This window comes from Apodemus sylvaticus, chromosome 5 (genome assembly GCF_947179515.1).
Source record: "Apodemus sylvaticus chromosome 5, mApoSyl1.1, whole genome shotgun sequence".
NCBI lineage: Eukaryota > Metazoa > Chordata > Mammalia > Rodentia > Muridae > Apodemus > Apodemus sylvaticus.
In genome coordinates this window covers 3315816-3337308 of record NC_067476.1, presented here as the reverse complement: position 1 = coordinate 3337308, position 21493 = coordinate 3315816, and the positions used below count along the sequence as shown (strand labels likewise).

At 45.1% G+C, this 21493-nt stretch overlaps 1 protein-coding gene across 2 annotated transcripts in view; it reads right to left on the bottom strand.

Annotated features, from left to right (window-relative positions):
- Positions 1-9014, bottom strand: part of Psd4 (pleckstrin and Sec7 domain containing 4) — a 34132-nt gene extending 25118 nt beyond the window's left edge. Inside the window, exon 1 of one of the 2 annotated variants that reach the window (XM_052181768.1) lies at positions 8826-9014. The gene's annotated coding sequence lies outside the window, so the exon portion shown is untranslated. Of the gene's footprint in view, positions 1-2295; positions 2532-8825 lie in introns of those variants that run through there. The other variant, XM_052181767.1, reaches the window with a different exon arrangement.
- Positions 9015-21493: the final 12479 nt, after the last annotated feature.

Sequence of the window (21493 nt, the reverse complement as noted above, 5' to 3'; positions counted from 1 at the left end):
GCACTTTTCCTATAGGGACTTGCCTTGGGTATGTCCCTCTCATGTGATCAGTGAGTGGTCTCCACAGTCATCTACCCTCCCTCACTGAAGGGCACCCACTCTACCTCTGCTGGAGCACACTAGCTCACCGTTACTTACAAGAGCAAAAGCACTCACACCCTCTACCTTGGTTAGTGGAACCTAGGTAACTATTACTGATCTTGTTTTTAAAATCCATTCAAGCAGAAAGATGCTCAAAGACTATTATTAAATAGGAAAACTGTTTATGGGCTAGGGAGCTAGCTCAACTGGTAAAATGCTTGCTTGCCATATAAGTATGAAGACATGAGTTCAAACCTCAGCACCCACATAAAGCGCTGCACTATATGACACCTGCTTATGGTTCCAGTGCCAGGGAGGCAGATGCAGGGGATCCTGGGGCCTCAGGTCCCAGTGAGAGAATCATTCCTCCCTAACAGAGTGCATGACTTCTGAGGAGTGGCACTTGAGGTTGACATGTATGGGCCCCACCCTGCCCCCCACCAAAGGAAAGAAAACTGTTTCTATATTCAGTATGACCTCAATTTTCTGAAACTTTGTTTAGGGAAACATCACAACATTGATTAAGACTTTCTCCTCATTGAAATTTGTACAAGACGTTAACTCCTTTATGCTAAGAATACATGTAATTTAAGACATAAATATGTGTATACACACAGACACACACAGACACATTTGGTTTTTCAAGACAGGGTTTCTCTGCGTATTCCTGGCTGGCCTCAAGCTCTGAGTCTACCTCTCTGCCTCCCAAGAGCTGAGATTACAGGCATGTACCATCACTGCTTACTTTATAAATATGTATTACATTTATCACTATCAAATTTAGTTTGATTTAATAATGATAGAATACCTCTACTCACTTCAAATATTCCAAGATTCTTTTATGGCCTCTATCCTGTGGTTGACAGAGGTGAAGAGTTATGGTGGGGTTGGAGGGAGCTTTGGGATGTCTGTATGAGTTTGGGCATCTTGCTTTACTTTGCTTTATTTGGCAGTGGGGATCAAACCTAGAATCTGTGACTGAACTGCAGCCCCATTGCTATTCTTGAACCTTACCTGTAACCATCTTGCAAATGGCGCCTCCCTGGCACAGGTGTTGGGACCCATTTGGATCCCCAGAGTTGCTGTGTGAATTACTTGAAGGTAAAGACATTTTAAAATTTCAGAGCTTTCTCAGACAGAACTTGCTTTACATGACAGAAGGCAGCAGCAACCTTGGAAAAATGAGGCAGCTGCAAATGCCTTCTTTGGAAAGTATCTACTCCTGGAAGGGAACACAGGAAATAAACCTCAGCCAGTCCCCTTCCCGGGACAGTTTTATGGCCCTGAGGTCAGCAAGGCCATTTACCTCCACAGCCTCACAAGCCTTCTCTCATTCTTTCTCCTCACGTCTATCTTCCCCCTCAACAGAAACATAATGTATTATTCTTACAGAATCCTCTTCCTGCCCCTCCTTTTCTCTAAGTTAGGCATATAGACTTTTAATGTAACCATTCAAAACTCCAGCTACTCCTGTTCATCTATAAATTTTGTCTATTTTATTTTCAGCTCTGAGTCACTACAGGAAGGTAGAGGAAACAGTTTTATCCTCTAGTGCACAGGATTGGGAGGAAGTTTCCGCTTCAAGATTACCTCTCTGTGAATACATAAATTTAAGCTGTGCCTAAGTGTGTATGTAATATACATGCTGTTACTAGTTAAGCATGCATGTAGCTATGCATTAGGAAAATTACAACTGCTAGAGCAAGCTTGCAGTCTCACAGACGGTGCTACTCAAGATGCTCAAGTAGGTAATGCCTGCTTCCTACATTCAAAGAAAACTATTAAATAAGGATACTATAGGTGCAAAGCTCTCGTGCCGAAAGTCCTAACAAGGACACACAACTGAGCAGACACTTCCCACAGGCTCTGAGCATTTCTAGTGAGTTGAAGAATGTCTTCTTCACAGTGCCCATTCTTTCTGGTCAGCCATTGATCTCTGACTGGAAAGCTAGGTGTATATAGTTAGTAGCAAAACATGGTATTATAAAAAAGGGACAGGAATACTTTAACAGGGTGAAGAAGAAAGAAAACCTGAGGCATTTCCTGGGTGACCAGAAAGATCACATATACCCCTGGAAGAGCACACGCTTAATATTTCTTGTACTAGAGCTTTCTGTACCCACTACCAAACACAGACCAAGACTACTCCAACCATGTCGTCCTTAGGGTTGGCACCTCCCTGCAGGAACAGTGCTTGGGGATCCCAGCTCCTACCTGGGGGAGATGAACCACCACACTGGTCTTCTTAAACTGTTTGCCTTCTGCCCAAGCATGTTCTGCATCTTCCAAGACAGGCAGGAAGGGATGGTTCCTTAGGCCTTGTCTATAACCAAATTCCAGAATGGCAGAGAGTCCATTAAAAGTGTACCATATCTGGTTCAGTCTGTCCATCCGCTCCTTTATGTAGCTGCCATGGGGCTCTTGCTCCAGCCAGGCCTCTCTGGGCCTTCACTGTGCTCTTCCTGGTGATGTCACCCTCACATGTCCTGTCCCAGCCACTCACTGAAGGCTTCTCAAGCCCTCTGCAGCCCAGAGATGAACTCTCCACAGGACTTCAGACCTCGCCTGCTAATGTGCTAAGAGTGCCTCCCCCACCCTGGCCCTGCAGCCTGCCCCTCCCAGCTCCTATCTATCCAACAGCTGCACAGTGGCTGCTTTTCTTGTGAGCAGCGTGGCCATCAGCCTCTGGGCCTTTCCCTCTCATGCCTGGAGGTTCAGCACTACTCTGACCACTCCTGTCTGATTTGAGAGCTGCAGCTGCTCCTGGACTCTCAGAGGTATCAGGTCCTCAGGCCATCCTAATTTCCCACCACGATGACATCATCCTACCCTGGAAATTTCCACTGATTCAACGCCCTCCACCTATGGGCCCTCCACTGTCCTCTTGGCTCGCCCATGTTCCCACATCCCTTTCCTCCCTTCACGGTTTTTAACACAATACCCCTACTCACCTTTCTAGACTAATCCACTAATAACTATTTGAATATTTCCCAAACTCCAGCTATATGGCTATCAGAAAAAGCAAGCTAAATGTACACTACTGGCAATCCAATTAAAAAAGAAGAAGAAAAGAAAAAAACTGTCTTAGCAAGTAAGAAAAAAGGCCATGGAGCCAGCAATATGGTTCAGTGGGTAAAGATGCCATCCACCAAGCCTGAGGACTTTTAGCACCCGAGGTATGCACACTCTCAAATAAAAGATTTTTTTAAAGAAAAAAAACATAATAGTGTAATTTGTGTGGTTCATGCATCCATAAGCCAACATCACACATTTTCCTCAGATATGTCCAGCTCCAAGGATAAACCCATCTTAAACACATCAGGGTTTAGTTAGACTCAGTACTTTTTTCTCTCTCTGCTTCATCTGATACGCATTCCTGTCATTATCATAGGCCCAAAGCAACAAGCTAATTGGCTGCAGAGGAAAACGTGCACGACTGTGAGCCCACAGAATCACTTCCTCTTCCCAAGCTGGTGATCTCTTGGTATTTTGTTATAGAAATATAAAGCTAACAAACACATCAAAGATATGAAGAGAGTGTCGAAAGATGGGCAGCTTAAAATATATGGAAAACTGATAAAATGATTCATCAGAAAACAATACCTATTGAAACCACAATGTGATGACGTTTCGAAGTTAGCCAGGCTGAGCTGAAGCCACTCTGGGTAGCTTCCTGGGAAATCACCACTTTCCTGTGTAAAGTCATGCTGTGCCTCTGCAGGGTGGTGGAAGCACTGATAGCTCAACACACAGGTAACTTTTAATTCACATTTGTAAGTTTCTCACACTGCTGAAACAGGTCTCAGAAGGCAGACTCAGTACAGGGAGACCTAACGCATTATGGGCTATTTAGCAAATAAGGGAAAATAACCTGTGACCCCGGGGCTGGCTTATAAACATGGTGTACCCAACCAACGAGACACTCAACCTTTGTTTAGAAATGATGAAATCCATGTCTATATCTTGAAGATTAATTGTGGAGAATGGTTGCTAAGTTTATAAAAAGGTACATGGTTTGAATATTATTTTTATTATATGTAAAAGGAAAAGAGAAAAAAGGGAAGTGAGTGTGTGCGTGTATGTGTGTGTGTGTGTGTGTGCACGTGTGCTTGTTTACAAATACGTGTCCTTAAAAAATGACCTTTGAGAATGAAGTCATGTTTATAGTTCAAAGAAGATTTAGCCCACAACCTCCATGTTTCACCATATTTCTAACCTTCACTAGAAGACTTTGTGTCTCCTAAACCTTTGTTAATCATTTAAATCAGAGAACAAGGCTGCTTTACCCAGAACTCCCTGAATCTCTCTTCTCCCTTTAGAGGTTTCTTCATCTTTCCTATGGATACAAGGAGATTGAAGTCTCTGTTAAGGGCTAGGGATGTGACTCAGTAGGTAGAGTGCCTGGCAACATATAAAACTGGTGATGGTGGCACATGCTTATAAATCCAGCACTTAAAAAGGGGAGGCAGAGGCTGGAGAGATAGCTCAGCGGTTAAGAGCACTGACTGTTCTTCCGAAGGTCCTGAGTTCAAATCCCAGCAACCATATGGTGGCTCACAACCATCTGTAATGAGATCTGATGCCCTCTTCTGATGTGTCTGAAGATAGCTACAGTGTACTTACACATAATAATAAATAAATAAATCTTTAAAAAAATTGGAGGCATGAAGATCAAGAGTTCAAGGCTAGTTTGAGGTTATACTGGGCACTTGGGCCGTGTATAAACAAACAAACAAACAAACAAACAAATATTTAATGTGAGGAAATGCACTCGAAGCCCTGGTCTCTTTTCTCTCTCTTTTAGGTTTTAGAGACAAGGTCTCTTCATGTAGCTAAGGCTTGCTTCTGCCTCCTGGGAGTATTCTCATAATAATAATAATAATAATAATAATAATAATAAACAACTATAAAGCATGCATCGTAATGCTACTCCCATGGCTTGTGTCTTTTCTTGCCACTTCCTGTAGTCATGGTCCAAGACGATGCTCCCCTCACTGTAGTGCCAGTGGCACATGCCTTACTGCCCTTCCATTCACTCCAGTATTTTGTGTATAAATCAAAGTTTATTGCAGTGCCAGTTACTGTGATCTGAAGGTGTCCCCTACCCTTCATGAGTTGGGAACTTCATCCTTAGTCATACATAATTTTGAACCTTCAGTAGTGATTGGGTCACAAGGGCTCTCGTTCTCATGAATAAATTAATAACGTAACGAACATCACAAGAGTCACTCTGTTACAAAGGCCACTCTGACTAGCTTCCTTGCCCAGCTCTGGGATGCCTTTCTCCTTCGTCCTAACGCAGTAAGAAAGCCCTGTCAGATACCAGCCACACAATCTTGGATCTCTTAGCCCCCAGAACCATGTTCTAAAGGAAACATCTATTTTAAACAAATCTAAAGAACCCAGTCTCAGCTATTTTGTTTCAGACTAGAGTAGAGGGGGTACTGACAATAGGGCCGGCATCTAAAGGACTTACGGGAATCGGCTGACAGCTGAGGGGCTCTCATTCTATAGGGAGTGGAAATGGAGGCTTGGGCCTGAGGCTGGCCTTCTCTCTGGCCAGGACTGAACAGAACCTGAACAGGTCCTGTGCCCATGCCCACTCTGTCTTTCCACAGCCCAGGACCAGTTCTTACAGGAATGAAGTCATAGATGTCACTATTTCCTGAAGGAATCTTTCTCTTCTAAGTGCCAACTCCACACTTCTATAAAGGCTGGGGCAACAGTCAGAACTCTGCTGGAACCTTAGCAGTGTGGGCCCGAGGCCAGGTCTCCACTACAACAGGGCCCTTAGAGCAAACGCGTGAAAGGCTGCGCCACCTGGCGGCAAAGTCTGCTTCCTCCTTCCATGCCGTGCAACCTCGGCAACTCTTTCTCTCTCCAGGCCCCAGTTTTCCCAGGGGATAGCACCAGCACACACCTCAGAGGCCTGCTGTGGGGATTAACTATGCTATTACTACACATAAGAGGCTAAGGGGGCCTAGTGTATAGCCCTCGCTCAGTAACATAGTTACTCTGCTGTCTAGTTAGGTGTTTTGTGTTGTTTTGTTTTTGTCAAATCTTGCTAACTGGATCATCTAATTAGTTTCAGAATATAAAAAAGATTGTTAGGAATTTTCCAGAAGGCAGCAGTTTTCCTGCCATCCTCAAATCCCAAGGCTGCTACTTTAATTTTCTTTGTTTGAGTCTACAACACTTTGATGCGCACTGAGCATAAGATACTTCTCTTGCCAGACGGCATAGCTCCCAGTTCTTACTCTTTAATGGTCAGCTCGATTAGACTGAAACCACCAATGTTCTGAGTTTGCCTGTGAGGCTGACTCTGGAAAAGTTTGTTTGTTTGTTTAGATTTCATGTGCACTGCTGTTTTGCCCGCATATGTGTCTGTGTAAAGGGTTGGATCACCTCAAATCGGAGCTAGAGAGAGTTGTAAGCTGCCATGTGGGTCTGGGAATTGAACATGGGTCCTCTGGCGGAGAAGTCAGAGCTCTTAACTGCTGAGCCATTTCTCCAGCCCCTTTCAAATTTTTTTTTGTTGGTTTGCTTGTTTGTTTGTTTTTGTTTGTTGTTCTGTTTTGTTTTGGAGATAGGGTTTCCTCTGTGTAGACCAGGCTGACTTCAAACTCACAGAGATCCTGCCTCTACCTCCCAAATGCTGGGATTAAGGGTGTGGGCCACCCCGGCCAGGCTAAGAAAGTTTAAGTGAAGGAAGCCGACAATTCCTGTGTGCTGGCTAACACACACGTCTCTCCCTGCTCCCAGACCACAGACACTGTGTTACCAGTGGCCTCAGGCTCCGGCCATCATGCCTTTTTCTCTGTAATGGGTACATTTCTTCACACTGTGAGCCAGAATAACCTTTTCCACATCCTGTTTTTGTCAGGTATTTTGTGATGGCGGGACAAAGCACCAGCATCCAGCTGCTTGGTGTGGGCTGCCAGCCTGGCCTTCCTAAAGGTGCTGTCCACTTTTCTCAGAGGCTGTGTTTCCGGTCAGCCTTATGTGGTGGGCCAGAGTAGCTGTGGCCTTCTATTCTCCAACATGTTCAATGAATCACACCTAGCTCATCTCTGAGCCTTTCTACTCTCTAATCCCCGGGTGGGAATCTTCTTCCCCTGGGCAGTCACATGGCTATGTACGATCTTCTTAAGTCCCTGCCCAAGTCTAACCTCTTCTATCCATCCTGTACTGACCTCTCTACTGAACATAGGAACTCCTTCCTACAGGAGCTGAGTCTGAGGCAAGAGTCCAAAGCAAACTAGTGCAACATAGCACATAACATGACTCTCATAAATAATTTATTATTCATTTCTTTTCACCAGAAAATAACATCTACAAAGAAAAGAACTATCTTATTTATTAATGAGTTTTAAACCTGGAAAGTATAGACTATTGGGCAAATATTTGTTAAATGAATGAGCAAATAGACAACAGGATGTGTCTCCTGGGAAAATATAGCTCTAGCTTAGATTTAAACATCCCCAGAAAGGAATGTTTTTGGGACTTCATGGAGGGCTCCTTACCACCTCATTCCTGCTTCAAGGCCTTAGAAGACATTTGTAACTCCCCATCACCGTTGTGTGTAGACTTGTAGGCCTTGAAGATGGTAGCATTCCCCTGCCTCAGCCAGGATGTCTGCTGCATCCTTTCTAGCTGAGGAATAGTTTCTCTCATTTTCATGACACAACTCTCCTCACAAGGTTTTGTTTGGTTTGTCTGACAGCATTCATCACCCTGAGATAACCCAATTCATCTGCTTGCCTTCTCTTTTCCAGCAAAGGAGATGCTATCCAAAGATATCCACAGGAGAGCAAGGAGTCCATGCCCCCCCCCCACCCCCCACGTCACAGGAGCAGCTGGTGAACAGCAAGCGTCTACTGAATAAATGGAGGAAGGCATCGTCCCATTACTCTCCATGAACAGAAAATGCTGTGCTGGGAAGACAATGCTCACTCCATGCCCAGTAACCTTAACCTTGAGGTGTTTCTCAAGCAGAGGAACCATAGGCATCCAATTAGATGCTAATTACATTCAATCAACTCAGGGCTTGGGTAAGGGGCTGGACTAATGAGGTTTGCAGGCACATGAGTATAGAAATATCTAGCACTTGACTTTGAAGCTGGCCTCACGACCTAGACATACAGGTCATAGACACAGGGGACTGGTGGATGCATGTATCAGGGCAACAAAAGCTGGCCTGTATCCTGGAAAAACCCAGCATTTTTCACACCCTGGTCCTATCGTCATTTTACTGAAAGGACAAGTGAGACTGAATCCTAAGTCCCGAAAGGAACCAGTGAGGAAGGTGACTTATCGTCTGAATGGATGATGTTTACCTTTCCAAGAATGTCTGCTGTTTTCTGGACAGACATAACAAGAAAAGCTCAGGAGAAGGGCTTGTGTTGACCATGTGTTGGAAATAGCTGCCCCGTTCTCCAAGATGTCAGCACCTTCCCCGGGGCAGCCCTTAGCTCCCAGCAAACTTGTGTCATCAGGGAGGAGCATGCCACAAGCAGCAGAGAACACTGGGAAGATTTGAAGCAAAGCCCTTCACATCTTCAAAGCCTCCTGCTTTACTGGGGACTTGGAGTGTAGAGGACCCCATACCAGAATTGATCATTGGGGCTCAACCAAAGCTCTTCAGTTCGGCCTTATTCTTGGGGTCACTGCTAGCTCTCGTGCCTCCTACAGCTTCTCCCCAACTCAGACCGCTTGGCCCTAGTGGGCTCTCCTCAGATGCTCACCTGCTGGTGTTGACGGTGCACTGCGCAGCCACAGTGCAGACACCATCAGGAGGACAACAGATCCAAATCTTGCCACTGCAGCCGAGCCCTTCGCACGTGCCTCTCTCCACCTCCCACCGGGCTCCGGCAGCCCGGGCGCCCCCTTGGCTCCGCGCCTAGGCGCCGGCCGGAGCCGCGAGGGCTGCGGGGAGGCGCAGCGCGGAACCGGGTTTCCGGGAGGGCGGTGATCCGAGGGCTGGGGCGGGCCGGGCTAGAGCGAAGCCGTCCGACTGGTCTGACCGGGCGCTGGGCTGGGCGGCGGGCTTGGGCCGGGTGCAACACTCGCACAGAGCCGCGTTCCTCCGCCCAATTTGGTTGATTTTGTCAAGCACATAAACCGGAAACTGTGGCCAGACCCACATAAGCTGCATGCCTGCAATGGGACAATAATTAAGCTTCTCCACAAATCCATTATTTCTTACTCATTTCGTAGACACAGGCAAAGAATGCATTATTGGCGCTCAGAGCTTCATTTGCTTGCAACTGTTGACCCACTGTGATTGGGAGCATGGTGCAAACAGCTGCGACTTGAAATGCAAAGACATTTTCCCAACTTAATCTTAGACATAGACTGACATTTTGCAAGAAATTCTGTAATTTTAATACCCCTCTCTCTGGCGCCATCCAGTGTATTTCTGTCCCTATAGGTAAGACATAGAATGGAATTTTGAATTAAGTGTTTTTTGTTATCCAGCAACATTTTAGCTGCTCTAAAAACGCACAGTTTGAAAAAACTAATTGCCTGATACACAGTTGACAAATTGCGCTTTAAGTAACAACCACAGCTATGTGTGGAGCGCTGGGTTCCAGGTTATAAAGTGTGTGTGTCAACACATCTAATCCTCACAACCTTCAAGTAGGAAGTGGGTAAGTGACGCCACAAAACAAGCGCGCGCGCACACACACACACACACACACACACACCCCAACACACAGAAGAGGGAGGGGAGAGAGAAGGAGAGAGAAGGAGAGAGGAAGGAAGGGAGGGAAGGAGGGGGAGAGGGAGAGGGAGAGGGAGAGGGAGAGGGAGAGGGAGAGGGAGAGGGAGAGGGAGAGGGAGAGGGAGAGGGAGAGGGAGAGACTTGGGACCTAAAGGCATGCTTCTGACAGCTGCTTTGCTGTTTTCGAGACATGCTGATGCTAAGTTATAAATTGTGACTGACTCTGAACTGTTTCTTGTGTATCTCCTATGAACATGGCAGGGTGTGAGTGGTCTTTGTGGGATTCGAACAACGCATCTCAAAAGCTGCAGCCTACTCGGCAGATAAGCATAAGCCTGCTGAGTGTGTGTGTGTGTGTGTGTGTGTGTGTGTGTGTGTGTAGGGCGGCTCTGCTGGTGGGAAGCTCTTTAAGAGTAGGAAGTTCTAACCAAGGAGGAACTCCCTAAGTGGAGTGCTTGTGCCTACAGACTCCTTTCAAGTTCCTGACACTCCTGACTGCCCTTGGGGCTGGATTACAAGGAACTCCAAGAAAACAACCATGAAACTAAGAACGCAGTTAGTTTGAGTCCTGACGTTCAGACAGTCACTCGGAGCTTCCCATTGAAATCCCATGGTAGTCACACCTAGAGGACCACGATATGCTTCCAATAGAGGACAATAACAGAATTCAGGGCATCTATGAGTCATTTACAATGATCCTTACACAGCAGTCAAAGAATCAGAAACATGGATTGCAACCAAGAAGAAAACAGCCAACAGCCAGTTAACAAGATCACAGACAACAAAGCTGTGGGATTTAAGGATTAAGGAAGTAAAAGTCAAAACTGTGATCAGTGTGATCAAGACCCAGTGAGGAGAAAGGGCACCGTGGGCAGAGAGACACGGGATTCTAGCCGAATGGCTGCCCAGCAAAGCGCTGCATGGAATCCAAGCAAACATGTTCCCACGATGATGCTCTTCAGTGTCAAGCGTGCCCACGCCAGGCTCCCAACAGCCCAAAGATGAATGCATCCTACCACTGGAACTCTCCTCCAGCACACGCCTTCATGTTCTAGTAACACACAAGCTGCAGCACACACTCTGCAACAGTCATCTTTCAGGCTGTGACAACGTATCTGATATAAACCACTTATAAGGAGGGAAAAAAAACCCCAGATTTGCTTAGGTTTCTGTTCATGGTCACTTGGCCATGCTTGGTCCTGTGACATGGAAGGGAAGGCCCTGAGTCATGATAGGGAATGGTTGTTAGGGAGGCTGTTCACAGCATGGTGGCTAGGAAGCACTAGAGGGACAGGAGGAACAATATCCTCCCTCTATAAAGGCAAAGTCCTAATGACCCAACTTCCTTCTTCCCATTGTCCCACCCCCTAAAAGGTTCACCTCCTCTCAATGCACTAAAAGTGGGGGACCAAGCCTGTGGTGTATGTGCCTTTAGGGACATTTAAGATTTAAGCAAGGACATGCATTGTTGTAGACATTGGGGCTCATGGAATCTATTTAGCAATATCGCTGTGCTGTTGCTGTAATGAATAGTTTTCTATGAAATTATGACAGGAATATAGACTGGGAAGAATATAAACTAGAACCATTTCATAGTTGCTCACTTAACGCAGACAAACAGAGAAAAGTAAGAAGCATCCAGAGGGAAGAGCATCACAGCTTGCACACAGGACTGAGCTAGCTCTCATTAGAAGCCCATACAGGAAGATGCTGAAAAACAGTCTGGGGCTGGAGAGACAGTTAGTGACTTCAGCTTGGTTCTCAACACCAATGGTTGGCAGGTCACAACTTCCTGTAACTCAGGCTCTGTGGGATCTGACATCCTCTCTGGCCTCCTTAAACACCTGTATACATGTGCTACATACACACAAAGACACATATGCACACATACAGATACACAAAAATATCAAATAATAAGCTGTCCCCTTGTTCTGTACCCATAAAATCTACTTAAATAAGAAGCAAGAAGACAAAATATGAAAAGAAAATTATTCAAATAAATTTTAATTAAAAATAGAGTATATGTTTAAATTTATTATAACAAATAAATAGTACAATATAAATTTTGTTAGTATTATTCATTATCAAATATAATGAACAAATTATTCAAAATGAGGGGGACAATATGAAAATAACTAGAAAGTTAAATCTATGACTTTTTCTTGTTTCTATTACATTATCTAAAAGTTTATTCACTAAAATAGTGACATATTATGATGAAGTTTATTAACTCATATAGAAGCAGAATGTGTAAACATCACAAAGTACAAAAGGGACAGTATTGTCACAGACTGCATACATTACATATACAATTTAAATTTAGGACAAACCAGTAAAATATATAAAAGATTACTATTAGACAAACAGGATAATAAAACATGAATCAGTAATAACATTAAGTATCTCAATTAAAATTTAAAGTCACCAAAAGGGCTAATAAAAGATGCCCTACTTGCATTGGAACCACAAAAGACACACTCAACAAATATGTACACTTGTTGAAATGAAAAGAATGGGGAAAATACACTGTGCAATGCTTAATTTTTGAGCATTTTTTAAAAGAAGATTTGTTTATACACATGAACACTCCATTTGCATGTATGCTTGTATGCCAGAAGAAGGCATCAGATCCCATTACAGATGGTTGTGAGTCTCCATGTGAGTACTGGGAATTGAACTCAGTACCTCTGGAAGAGCAGGCAGTGTTCTTAATTGCTGAGCCATCTCGTCAGCCTCTGTAATGTTCAATCTTAGAGATATTATCATTAATAAAAGGATCAATTTAAAGTGAGAAAAGTGTCAAGTTACTAAGATGATTCTTAATACACATGAACCCAGCAATGAAATTACGAAGTACACCAGGTAAAACCTGATGGAACTGAGAGAAATGGCAGAAAAAACACATGCATCCCTGCGCAGTCCTGAACCCCTGGGTTATAACTAGTGAATTCGGTGTACACAACACGTGTGAGAATGCAGAAGACCTAAACTACACGGTTACCCAACTTGACCAAATTGATCTTTTGAAATTTTACACCAACATCATGGCACACATTATTTCCAGGTGTGCATGGAACATTCCACAAGGGCTACCAGAGACTCTAAATCCCCATGTAGTAACTTATATGGCATGTTTTCTAATCACAAGGACATAAAATCAACATCACACAACAGTATCTTATCTAGAAACCCACACCAGACATTTGGAAATTGAGTAATTCACTTCTAACCAAGATGTGGGTTCAAGAATAAACCTTAAGAAATATGAGCAAATATTTCAAACTGAAATGATAGAAAAACAGACCAAAACAACAGCATTAGGATCCAAATGTAGATCTGTAAACCTTGTAGATCTGTAAACCTTGTAGCCAAAGTATCAAGGCAATGTGTAGGGAAGGAACCCCCCCCTCTCTCTCTCTCTCTTTCTCTCTTGGATGTTTTCTTTATTTACATTTCAAATATCCCCTTTACCCCTCTCCTGGAAACCCCCATCCCATCCTCCCTCCCCCTGCTTCTATGAGAGTGTTCCTCCACCCACCCCACTCCCATCTCCAGGCCCTCAATTTCCCTACTCTGGAGCATCTATCAATCCTTCATAGGACCAAGGACCTCTCCTCTCATTGATGCCTGACAAGGCTGTCCTCTGCTACACCTGTAGCTGGAACCATGTGTACTCTTTGGTGATGGCTTAGTTCCTGGGAGTTCTGGTGTGTGTGTGGCAATTCTGGTTGGTTGATATTGTTGTTCTTCCTATGAGGTTGCAAACCCCTTAAGCTCCTTCAGTCCTTACTCTAACTCCTCCATTGGGGACCCCACACTCAGTCCAATGGTTAGCTATGAAAATCCACCTCTGTATTTGCAAGGCTCTGGCACAGCCTCTCAGGAGACAACAATGTCAAGCTCCTTTCAGCAAGCATTTCTTGGAGTCCACAATAGTGTGGGGTTTGGTAACTGTATATGGGACGAATCCCCAGGTGGAACAGTCTCTGGATGTCCTTTCCTTCAGTCTCTGCTTTACACTTTATCTCCATATTTACTCCTGTGTATTTTGTTCCCCTTCTCAGAAGAACCAAAGCACCTATACTTTGGTCTTCCTTCTTGAGCTTCATGTGGTCTGTGAATTGTATCTTGGGTATTTCGAGCTTTTGGACTAATATCCACTTATCAATGAATGCATACCATGTGTTTTCTTTTATAATTGGGTTACCTCACTCAGGACGATATTTTCTAGTTCCATCATTTGCCTAAGAATTTTGTGAATTCGATGGGATAGGGAGTTTCCAAAGGGGAGACCTAGAAAGGGGAAATCATTTGAAATGTAAATAAAGAAAATAAATATCCAATTAGAATAAAAAGGACATCAGCCTGAAATGTCACTCTGGGGTGAGGAGGTCAATAGCCGGGGTCAAGGGAGTGGAGGGTCCCATCAGGTTCTCAAAAGGGGTCAAGTTAAAATGGTAGGGAGTGTTGCAGGCTCAGAACAGGGCCAGGGGAAGGAACACCACCCAATCAGCACCAAGGACAATTTAGTTAAGGTCTCTCTTAGGGTTCTCTCTCTACCTCTCTCTATCTCTAGGGATGGTACACACAATGGAGCTTTCAGTTAGTCCCCAATACCTCTGCCAATCCCTGACTTACCTTAGAGACAAAAGCAGGACTGATCCAATTACCTTGGGCACTCTGAACCTTGGAAAATTTTCCTCTAATATCTTCTTGGCTACCACGGTAGCTGTTTCCTGCTTGCTGGGGAAAGCCCCAACCCATCCAGAGAAAGTATCCACAAACACTAGAAGGTGTTTGTAACCATATCTTCCTGGCTTAACTTCTGTAAAATTGACCTCCCAATAAACCCCAGGCTGCACTACCCTAGGTCTCTTGCCCTGTTTGCTCTTGGCTACATAAGCATTTACTTGCTGACATATCTTACACTGTTCTACTGTCTCCCTGGCTAAAGACCTAAGGTCCATTACATATACATACACAAGGGATACCTTAGACCCCTTGACGGCTTGGATGAGCTTCTCATCTCCTAAATGAGTCCATCTGTGCATTTGGCCCAGTATGTCTTTTGCTTGCTTTCTGGGATGTGTAGTTTTTCCTTCTTGTGTGTCACTGCCCTTCCTTCTGTGGGTAGTAGGGTGGTTAGCAATCGGAGTCCTTTTCTCTTCAGTATATTCTAAGTAAGGCCATCCCTTAGTCCAGCCCCATTGCCCAGCGGGTGTCCCTTGCGGGCCCATAACTGAGACAGGCTCCTGCATAGCCGCTTCTCGAGCCACTTGATCTGCCTGGTTATTGCCCCAGGCCACTGAGTCTCTTCCCTTCTCATGTCCTGGGCAATGAATAATACAGTTGCCAGCTTCATCAGAGAATCCAAGAGATCCAAGATTTCCTGCTTTTCTTTTATTTCTTTTCTGATGTCAGCAGTCCTCTCTCTTGGTATATAGCCCAATAGATGTGGTATGTGGCCTGCTATTCGTGTAGATGTTATTTTTCTTGGCTGCCCCAAGTTCCAAGGATCTGCATTCTGTGCTGATGTGCCGGGGCTGGGGGTAGAGGATCAGCCCAGATAACATTTCATCATGGCAGCACCCACTCTGACCTTCATGGAGAAACCTCTTCTAGTCTGTAAACCAGCAGGGGGCAGTCAAAGGGGTCTTTCCTCCACCTATGGGCTCTCTAGTTGTGGCCTGTCGGGCAGGAAGTATATCTGGGTCCCCATCTTGGAGAGTAAGTCTCACCCCAACAGAGGGTGTGGACAGTCTGGGATGACCATAAATGAACGGGATACTCAGCCCATTCTTAGGTCCACTGTTCTTTGGGTAGTCCATGAATACATTTTGTTGCTAGTGGCTCCTTGGACCCAAGATTTTTTTCTTGGAAATGGGGCCATGGGCTTGGAGGAGGACTGTGTGTTGAACCCCTGTGTTCACCAAGAATTGAGTGGGTTTCCCCTCCATTCTCAGAGTTACCCTGGTGTACTGGCTAGTTTTGTGTGTCAACTTGACACAGGCTGGAGTTATCATAGAGAAAGGAGCTTCAGTTGGGGAAGTGCCTCCATGAGATCCAGTTGTGGGGCATTTTCTCAATTAGTGATCAAGTGGGGAGGGCCCCTTTGTGGGTTGTTCCACCTTTAGGCTGGTGCTCTTGGGTTCTATAGGAGAGCAGGCTGAGCAAGCCAGGGGAAGCAAGCCAGTAAGAAACATCCCTCCATGGCCTCTGCATCAGCTCCTGCTTCCTGACCTGCTTGAGTTTCAGTCCTGACTTCCTTTAGTGATGAACTGCAACATGGAAGTGTGAGCTCAATAAACCCTTTCCTCCCCAACTTGCTTCTTGGTCATGATGTTTGTGCAGGAATAGAAACCCTGACTAAGACAAAGGGGTTCCGAAACTGGTCCTCCTTAGTTTCTGCCTTCACCCGGGGCTAACACCTTCACCATTTGGGGGTACTTTCCCCAAGGTCTGGGATTTCCTGCCCCAGCTTCCATTTATTAGGATACTCTCGGACCCAGTGACCCCTCCCTTGCAATATGTACACTGGCCCTTTTCAAGACTTTTCTCTCTCTCTCTCTTTGGTTAGAGTCTCTCTTTGCTTTTCCTAACTACTGTAGCCAAAATTCTCTCTGTAAATTCTTTCCCAGTTGCTTTTCTTTTTTCATCTACCTTTCTTCTCCTTCCTTCCTTCCTTCCTTCCTTCCTTCCTTCCTTCCTTCCTTCCTTCCTTCCTTCCCTCTTTCTTTCCTTCCTTCCTTCCTTCCTTCCTTCCTTCCTTCCTTCCTTCCTTCCTTCCTTCCTTCCTTCCCTCCTTCCTTTCTTTCTCTGCTCTTTTCCCTATGCCTCCCTGTTGTGGTAGACTTTCTCAGCAACCTTCACTAAATGCCTCAATGACTTATCCTGTAGTACTTCTAATCTCTGAAGCTTTTTCCTGATATCTCTACTAACCTTGTCTATAAAAGCCATAGTCACAGTAGCTTTGTGCTCCTCACTGCTGAGGTCATAGGGTGTATATTGATGGAATGTCTCCATGAGTCACTCTAGAAAGGCAGCAGGTGACTTATCTGATCCCCATCTAACCTCACATACCTTGGTCAAATTTGTGGGTCGTTGTCGTGCAGCCCCCTTGAGACCTGCTTTGAGGGTCTGCTGGTAGACCTTCGGGTGCCCCTTACCTCCTGCCATATTAAAGTCTCAGTCAGGTCTAGTCAGAGAAATTCCGCTTTCAATGACAGTCTGGTCAATCTGTTCTCCCATTTTTGAGGGGACATTCTTTCTGGTTTCCTGCATTATTCCCTCTCATTCTTTGGTTGTGATGGTCCCCTTCTCATGAGTTGTTGGCTATCATCCCAGGTGGGCTGATGAATAAATAAAACAGTCTCAGAGATTAGTCAGCCACTTAGGGTTATATGAAAGGGGTTGGGGGCATTGGGCTTTCCAGTTGCACAAAGTCGCCTGGAGAGAAGGGCCAATGTTGCATTACCTGATTCCTTTATCATTTAGAGGCCTGTATGCCCTCAACAGAAGAACCACAGTGGTATCAGGGGAGGAGGCTCTCAGACTTAGAGTCTGCATGGTGGGACTGGGAAGTTGGGGGTCTCCTCCCCCTCCTCCCAGCCCTTTGTATGGGCTGAGGCTCCCCGAGCCTGTGCTTGTGCTGGCAGAGCCATGGGGGCAAGGGTGGGGGATATGGAAGAGGAAGGTCTTGGAGGAGCACTGTTGAAGGGTCTTGGAGGATTGACTTCTCAGGTCCAGATCCCTCCTCCCAAGTTTCTGTTTTCCTGATGGCCAGAACCTGTGAGTTGGATCTTGGGGAAAGAAAGACTTTTATCCATATGGGGTGTCTTCTACTAGATTCTTCCAGGTAACTATGTAGGGCACTTGGTCTGAGTGCCAGAAGGAGCCTGGCCTAAAGATTCTCTCCTCTACTGCTTTGATTACCTGCAAGTCGAAGGTCCCTGTGGGTGGCCACCTTACCCCAAAGGTGGGCCATTTGGAGAAGCAGAGAGTAACTAACTTCTTTACCACTACTGACAAGTTTTCTTCTCTTTTCCTAACTTCTCTCCAGTGGTTAACTAGGATGTCTAATCGGGTAGATTCAGTCTGCCCAATGTCCAAAAATGTTGTCAGTCCAAGTCCAAGAACACAGAATGAGATAATCAATACCAACAAACACAGAGAAAGACAATCAATCAGCACACAGACAGTTCACCCCTTCCCAGGCACAGAAACCAGGTTATAGCAAGACTTGGTTCCCGCAGATACGGTGTCTTGCAGTTTCCAAATGGAGCAGGATCCTCTCGACTCCCTCTGGGGGTGCCTGAAGCGTCCTCGAGACTCCCCACAGTCACAGCGGCATTAAGGCAAGGCTGCCTGCCGCACTGACCACACCAGACCAGAGGTTTTCCAGCAGACACCATGTTTGGAAGCCAAAAGTGAAAGCAGAAGACAGAGAGACAAACACTTAGGTGTCTGTTGCCATTGATGGGCTTCGTATTTTTCCCTCTGATCAGCCTAGTCAGTGGCCACTCAGGGGTCTCCTTGAATGTAAACCCCCACACCCTTGGTCAGTGGTACTTTGAGATACTAAAATGTCTGGTTATATAGGGAAGAACCTGTGGGGGAAGGGCAGCCCAGCCTTTGGACTGAGATGGTAGGGTAGAGGGTGGCATATGCTAGGTATGGACTGAGAGGTATTGGGAGAAGCTGGAGACCAGGTCCGCTTTGGTATATAAAATATGCATCTTAGCTGTTTGTTCTGGGGTCTGAAATCCAGCAAGGAATATAAGCCACTGATGTGAATGAGGCTTTCGAATAGTTTTTGGATGCTGGGATTATGGCTGCAAGCAACACCCAGCTAGAATTCTAATTTTCAAGCTCTGTTCTGGAACAGAACAGTGTTTGTAGGGCCAAAGGTGCCCTAGGGTCCCTTTGAGTGGGACGGGGAGACATCTCAGCTTCCTCGCAGAATATAGCATCAAAAAGAGGAGAATTAGGGGCTAAGAGCTAGAGAGCTATAGTGAGTGCACAGAACCAGAGGATAAGGACACTGTCCTAGTCAGGGTGTCTATTCCTGCACAAACATCACGACCAAGAAGCAAGTTGGGGAGGAAAGGGTTTATTGAGCTCACACTTCCATGTTGCAGTTCATCACTAAAGGAAGTCAGGACTGGAACTCAAGCAGGTCAGGAAGCAGGAGCTGATGCAGAGGCCATGGAGGGATGTTTCTTACTGGCTTGCTTCCCCTGGCTTGCTCAGCCTGCTCTCCTATAGAACCCAAGAGCACCAGCCTAAAGGTGGAACCACCCACAATGGGCCCTCCCCCATTGATCACTAATTGAGAAAATGCCTTAAAGCTGAATCTTATGGAGGTATTTCCTCACCTGAAGTTCCTTTCTCTGTGATAACTCCAGCTTGTGTCAAGTTGGCACACAAAATCGGCAGTCCTGGGGGTGATGAGGTGTTGGGGTTATGCACTTTATCAAGTATCTACCTTAAATTGGCTTGATTGGTGAATAAGAATGCCTAGAAGAGGGGTGGGGGTAGATTTTCCCTGGCAAGTCTGGAAAAAAAAAACTTTGACTAGTCTGAGGTGAGAACTAAGCTAATTGGAGGTGTCAACCCAAGATTCCTTTTTGTATGGCTGCCCTCTGGTGGAAATTTTCTGGACTTCTTTTCTTGCCTCCTTGTGATCAAGATCCCAAAGCCCATGGTTCCTCTATTCAACTTTATAAATAAGAACCCCAATTCTTTTTCACAGTCTTTTCATAGTTTTCTAAGATAACTGGGTTCAATATAAAACATTTTGAGATTTGCTTCTGAGGATTATATATTTTATATACAAAACTACAAAAATCTATACCAATTTAATATCATAGTCACATTGTTTAAACTATATGCCAAAATAGTGAAATTACAAGTTGTCACATACCCCACAAGCCTTATGACACTTAAGCAGATAGAGACACAATGTAAAGAATGAAACTCTGTAAGTACTGGGTCAAAACTGAGGCAGAGACAGGTGGATCTCTGTGAGTCTGAGGAGAGCCTTGTGTACAAAGTGAGTTTCAGGACTACCAGGGTGGCTACACAGAAAAATCCTGTCTTGAAAAATCAAATTAAACCAAATCAGACCAATCAACCAAGCAACCAACCAACTAATCAACCAACCAAATAACGAAAACCAAAAAACCTCCAGGGCTTGACCCCTTACAGTTTATTATTCTTACATATTAAAGCATAGTAAAACTTTTGAAAAGATTTTCACATGATGCTTATAACAATACAGTGTTAGGCAGAGTTACATGGAAACTTCCTAGCAAGGCAGCAGAGCACCTGTGACTTTTACAGTAAGAATGAATTCTATTGGCTGATAAATAGAGCTCGGTGCTAGGGTGTAGGATCTGTGACAAGCACAAAGATGGATTCTATTGGTGGAGGATGCAAAGCACATGGGACCCTGTGATAGCTTGTATATGCTCTGCCTAGTGAGTGGCACTCTTGGAGTGGTGTGGCCCTGTTGGAGTAGGTTTGTCACTGTGGGTGTGGGCTTTAAGACCTTTATTCTATCTGCCTGGAAGCCAGTATTCTGCTAGCAGCCTTCAGATGAAGATGTATAACTCTCAGCTCCTCCTGCACCATGCCTGCCTGGACATTGCCTTGTTCCTTCCTTGATGATAATGGACTGAACCTCTGAACCTGTTAGGTAGCTCCAATTAAATGTCCTTATAAGAGTTGTCTTGGTCATGGTGTCTGTTCACAGCAGTAAAACCATAGCTAAGACAGGCCTCTTTCATAGGAATGAGTTCTAGTCACTGTTGATAAGGCCCAGGATTAAGACCTAAACATTTCTCAAGATATTGGGGGGTGGATTCAGGTAGAGGTTGGCTTGTAAAAGAATACCAAAAGATCACCAGATTTTTTTGACCACTTACTCCAGCATTATAGGTGTTCAAGAAACATTTATTTCCTTCTGTTGAAGAAAATAGCACCCCCTTCCATTGCCTGTGATTGACAATCCTGATTTCTCCAATGCTTATGCTTGTGAAACTTCTTTTTTTTTTTTAACAAAAAGACATTTTCTTCTCCTTTTTAAAAAGATTTATTTATTTTTATATATGTGAGTACACTGTCACTCTCTTCAGACACACCAGAAGAGGGGGGCATTGAGTCCCATTGCAGATGGTTGAGTCACCATGTGGTTGCTGGGAATTGAACTCAGGACCTCTGAAAGAGCAATCAGTGCTCTTAACCACTGAGCCGTCTCTTCAGCCCTCTCCAATGCTTATGCTAGCCCTGCCTCTAACACCCAGCATTTAGCCAACCTTCTGACTGAGACAGCAGGAAATTATCAAATCTCTCTTTCTTTAAAACGGTCTCAGTTTGCAATCCATGTAGAGTCCAACTCACAATCCTCCTGCCTCAGCTACCCAAGTTATGATATTATACACTTCTGAAGAATCAGAATTTTTCTCATTTCTACCTACCCATCAGAGCTGGGGGCAGAACCCAGGCCATCACACATCTCTGCCAAGTGCTGTCTTTGACAGTAGTCTAAGTGAGCACCGTGGGAGGGTATGGTTGATTTAGCAAGGACCCCTTTTCTGCAGTGAAAGGGCACCCCTCAGCTTCTGTGTCAACAGATGCTGCTGGGCAGGAACAACTGGGGGAGCCTGACTTTGTTCCATTCCAAGCCAC